The sequence below is a fragment of the Podarcis erhardii genome (assembly GCF_964252035.2).
Source record: "Podarcis erhardii genome assembly, chromosome: 3".
Lineage (NCBI taxonomy): Eukaryota > Metazoa > Chordata > Lepidosauria > Squamata > Lacertidae > Podarcis > Podarcis erhardii.
Genome location: NC_138507.1, coordinates 44,461,538 through 44,467,537, shown reverse-complemented (window position 1 = coordinate 44,467,537; position 6,000 = coordinate 44,461,538).

Here is a 6,000-nt window from a genome sequence, read left to right as displayed (position 1 = left end):
AGAAAACTGCAAGTACTGTATATTGAGGCTTACTTATGAATACAATTGCACTGGATTGTTCTATTAAATTTTTAAAGACCTTCCCCATTCTGGAAGATGTTATAGCAGAACTTTCAGCAGACTCATGGGGGGGGGTGACTTGGCTAAATGTGATGATTCTAATGTGCTGCTGCTGCTGTAACTGGGGCTTTTGAGTTTTGGTATTTTAAACTGTTTGGGGGCTTAAAGGCAGGTTAAATATATAAAGAGAAATGCATACATAAATAAACATACTGCAGCCTATGTTAATCTTGTGTACTAAGGAGCTTATACAAATGAGGTAAGCTAATTCAATTGTCAATCACCTATTGCAAACATCAGTTAAATTAATTTAATTGAAAGTAAGTCCTATTCATTTCAGAGGACTTTAGTTTATTTCCAAGTTAAATCTATTTAGGATTGCCACTAGCTACTTGCTTAAACAGCCCAGAGTAAGTTGCCTTTGTTAATTATGTTGCAGGTTATAAATCCTTCAATCAGTTTTCCTGCTACATTTTGATGAACCACAACTAGTGGAAACACATAGCCTTAAAGTGATTTAAGGCCTGATTCCATGAGCTGGCACTGCAGGAAATGACTATTTAAACTGGATGTCCACTGCACTGGAGTAATGGCATGATGACTTTGCACCAATGTCACAAAAAGACATATAGCACAATGGCATTCCCAAGCAGCCAACATGAAACTTGCTGTTGCACCCTTGGGAAACATTGTGCCAGGGGCTCTGAAAGGTGGAAAGGACACACCAAAGGGCACATATGTGCATGCCTCATATTTGATGCTTAATTTCTGTGAAATGTTTGTACCACTCAGAGCAGAGGAGAAGTTTGTTCCTCTAGTTGAATTAACAGCAAACGCACTGAATCTTCTTCAGTTGCCAGATCACCATGCAAGTCTTTTAAAACCAAGAACAAAGCATGCATTTGTTGGTTCCTTGTTGCATGCTGCAATATTGCTTCTCAGTCCCATTACTCTACAGTATTGTAATATTGACAGTTCTATGCCCCATCTGACACCTAATGGGCCAGGTGGAATTGCAAGGTAGCCAAGCTGCTTCAAGACCAGAGACCAAGGAAATCACATTTTCAGATGTTGTGACAGCAGCATTTATCTTTTAGGAACTTTTATGCCAAAGTTTTAAAATAAAAGAATAGCTGTTGTTCTGTCTCTTTCCTACACAGAGCTCTTTCAGTCATATGACAACATTCCAGTCTCACCAGGTGACCCAGATTACCAGACAGAGTCCTGGTAGCCTGGGCTTTGTTCAGTGATGGCATAACTAGAAAGACCAGAGCTGAATGAGGTCCAGATAGCCTGAGATTTTATAACAATGAGCTGTTGCAAACACTGAGGATGGTGGATGGAGTCTGCCACCTGACTGAAAGCCAAACATTGAGCTGTTAGCACTTCTGTGGAAAACATGGCTGCTATTCAGTTGTGAACCCTAAAAATGCAATTTTCAACATCATTATGGTATCTGAGACACAATTTCTCATTTGAAATAAGATTTGAACAGGATCTGGACAACAAAAGTGGAAAACATTCAACGCAATGTGGCTATGACTAGAATGAAGAATAATAAAGTTACCTTTCAAGTAACATTTTGCAAAATTCACCTCCTAGCTGAGCCATGGTACTGGGGCAAGGGGTATTCAAGCACATATTGGTAAAGTTAATGGAATTTAGTGCTTTACCTTTGCAAGTCACCTTTAATTTATCACTCCCACATCAAATCTGTTAGGAGCACCAATTATTAACCTCCTCCTGCTTAAGTGCATCCATCAGCTCCTCAATACATTTATCATTATTCTCAGTGAAGCCACCATCACCCTTCAGATCACTGCAGCTATTAAATTGCTACATATTAGGACATAAGAACCCAAATTATTACATAAAAATCTGAAAGTACAGCAACACCTAGAGGTCTGTTTGAATTATAAAAGAAAATAAATCACCTATGACCTAGATTCTGTCTTTAAATGCCCATAGTAGTATGAGATTATTAGTGGAGACATAAGAACTCTTCACTAGGTGCGTGCCCAGCATTGTTTAATGAAACACTGATAGTCCTTAGGTGACCTTAGCATTGCAGTTTAAGGAACCTTTTACAGTGGTGCCTCGCAAGATGAAAAGAATCCGTTCCGCAAGTCTCTTCGTCTAGCGGTTTTTTCGTCTTGCGAAGCAAGCCCATTGACGGCTTAGCGGATTAGCGCTATTAGCGGTTTAGCGGCTTTTAGCGGCTTAGCGGCTTAGCAGATAAGCGGATAAGCGGCTTAGAAAAAGGGGGGGGTGAAAAAAAACCCGCAGGAACTCGCAAGACATTTTCGTCTTGCGAAGCAAGCCCATAGGAAATTCGTTTTGCGAAGCACCTCCAAAACGGAAAACTCTTTCGTCTAGCGAGTTTTCCGTCTTGCGAGGCATTCATCTTGCGGGGCACCACTGTAATGACATTTCAGGTACTTCAAATCATTGTGAATAACATGCTCAGGAAGCACAGGTTCTGTTAAATACCTAAGTTATGAACATGCTGAATGCTGTTAATATACCCAATGACATACTGATTCACTCTTAAAACAATACTTTATGGACACATGACCATTCCAGGAAGCTATGCCAAGATGGAATGTGTGCTCTACTACTAGCTAACGTGGGGTTTCTCTGAAGATGGAATCATGTTTTTCTTTTTTGCTCCACAAATAGTAAGAAAGGTTCCCATGCTCACTTTCAGTGGGGCTCTTTACTGACAAGATCCCAGTCTGGCAGAGCTTTTCGGAATGTCACATGGCCACTTCAGGAAGTGCTGGCAAGTATGGAACATACCACAAAGGCTCCCACTGTGTGTACAGGCAGCTCCCTGTTTACATGGGGGTTATATTCCAAGACACAGCACACATCAGTGAAATCAGGTATCATTGAAACCCATTGAAAAAGCCTGCAAACACCCCATTCTGCCCCCGCCCCACCCCCTAAAATTCCGCCATTTAAGTGACATTTCAGTGACATCTTTATGGTGTTTCTAGGTCATTTCTGGGTTCAGCATGATGCACATACACACAGTCGCACACAGATTGAACACACATAAACTGCCTGTATTGTATGTTTTATGTTATACGTATATGTATTGTATGCATAGTATACACTAGAGATTTCATAAAGTAACTAGATACCTACACAACAAAGCGTATAAGTATATAATCATAATTATGTTTTACAACTTGTAAAATTATGCTGCAGAAATATAATACCACAGGGGGCTTGACTCAGTTAAATGAAACAATATACAGGAGGAGGAGGTCTGCATATAATTTTGTGTATAATTTGTGTTTAATTAATTAGGTTAAAAAATAGATATAAGTGGATATTTAAAATGGACTTGTCCTCCAGTCCTAACTATGAGGACTCGGATTTGTCATAAACCAGAAGGCATGCAAGAAAAATACAAACAAAGCACCCCAGGGTAAGAGTGCCACCTATTTAAAAGATAGACATCTGACAAATCCTTGCCTAAGATTTCTTTGTCAAATAAAAGGCAAAAAAGCTGAACACATGAATATATGCTGTTGTGAACTAGGTGGTGGCAGGGGTACTGCAGTTGTTCACTTTTCCTAGCTTCTTTGCCCTTGATAAACATGAATCAAACAGCCTAAGGCAAGAGGAAGACACTATGTGTGATAATCCTCATTTCCTCTTCACTCCGCCACAAAGTCCGAACTTGTTCAGATTCAGCAAAGTATTGTCTTGATCAGATCCCCAGTTAGATGTATACACAAACACACAGCAAATACTGCCTCCAGCAACACATCGTTTTCTCACTGCTTGCTCCTTCCCTGATTCATTCCTCAAAACTCAAGCCACCCCCTTTCTTCCAAATGTGAAATTAAATACACTTACCAGTTTCTGCTACGTAACTTAAATGCTGGTAGCAACATTTTCAACCAAGGAGTAACCCACTAGAGGACACCTGTGTCAGACAATGAAAGAGTGAAAGAAGGTTTGTTTTCTTAACGAAAGTCATAATAGTGTTATGAATCTGAGGGTGCAAGACACCCTAAATTCTGGATTGCATAATATTAAAGCTAGGAAATAGCCAGGCATGCGTATTTAGGAGAGACAAGGCATAGGCAAACTCGACCCTCCAGATGTTTTGAGACTACAACTCCCATCATCCCTAGCTAACAGGACCAGTGGTCAGGGATGATGGGAATTGTAGAACCAAAATATCTGGAGGGCCGAGTTTGCCTGTGCCTGGAATAGACCCAAGAGGTATCTCAACCTTTTTATACCTTGCTAATATTTTAATTAAGCTGAGCATTAGAGGCAGATGGGGCTTGTCAACCTGAGAAGATAGACCATGTAGGAGAAGGAAAGCTGATCTCAAGTCTTTGCTGCTTTGTGGCTATACTCATACATGAAAAAAGGCTTCAGGAGTAAACCCTAAGGAAAAATTCATACCCGCTCCCTTGCAGAAGACCATCAGGAGAAGAAATGGCTAAGGAGTAAACCCTACACAAATCTGGAGTCCCTAAGACGGTTGGATGGTGTATTGTATGCCTCCTTCCAGCAACTTGTGCAGCCAAACTGGGGCTAAATATATTGCGCTGCTTTCCTGTGGACCACATCAGCGAGGCTGACAGGGGTGTCCTGTCATCTGGGCAGCCAGGGACCTCCATACACACTGCCCAGGCTTTTGCCCTGGAAAAGTCACTTCAGTTTGACTTCACCCCTGGAGGTGCACCCCCGAAAGAGTTATTTAAGTCAGGACTGACCTCCTGTGTGAGGTGTTAGCCTGGGATAATGGGAATAATGGGTCATTAGCACTACAGGGATCAAGAAACTCACCATAGAAGACAAAGAGGTGGGGCCCCTTTTGACTTAGAGATAAAAGCAAAGAGCTTATAGAAGGGAAGGGGAAGCAATGCGGGCAGATGTTTAGTGCAGAGTGTTAGGAGTAGGAAGCAGTGGACTTGAGAAACAGAGGCAAAGAGCAACGTTTGAGAATGATAGTTGAGGTCTGCTTAAGTCTAAGGCTGCTATGGCTATGGAAGAAGCCAAAACTTCTTGAGATATGAATGTTGTTGGCCCCTCTGACATAGGTTCAGGTTGTATATATGCGTACTTAAACCATATATCATAAAGACACTACAGTCTCCGCTGTGCCTCATGTTCCCAAGGAAACTCTGATACCAGAGCATAAAGTGTGCCAAGAGCTCCTGGAATCTTACACTGCTATGGAGATTTGGGGGTGGTGCAGAACAACAGTATATAACAAGAATGGAATATGCAATTGATAAGCTGGTAAAATGCGGACTTGACTATGCTACCACTCAGTGGATTTGTAACTGGCTGACTGACCGAACCCAAAGGGTGCTCATCAATGGTTCCTCTTCATCCTGGAGAAGAGTGACTAGTGGGGTGCCACAGGGTTCTGTCTTGGGCCCGGTCTTATTCAACATCTTTATCAACGACTTGGATGATGGACTCAAGGGCATCCTGATCAAATTTGCAGATGACACCAAACTGGGAGGGGTGGCTAACACCCCAGAGGACAGGATCACACTTCAAAATGACTTTGACAGATTAGAGAACTGGGCCAAAACAAACAAGATGAATTTTAACAGGGAGAAATGTAAAGTATTGCACTTGGGCAAAAAAAATGAGAGGCACAAATACAAGATGGGTGACACCTGGCTTGAGAGCAGTACATGTGAAAAGGATCTAGGAGTCTTGGTTGGCCACAAACTTGACATGAGCCAACAGTGTGACGCGGCAGCTAAAAAAGCCAATGCAATTCTGGGCTGCATCAATAGGAGTATAGCATCTAGATCAAGGGAAGTAATAGTGCCACTGTATTCTGCTCTGGTCAGACCTCACCTGGAGTACTGTGTCCAGTTCTGGGCACCACAGTTCAAAAAGGACACTGACAAACTAGAACGTGTCCAGAGGAGGGCAACCAAAATGGTC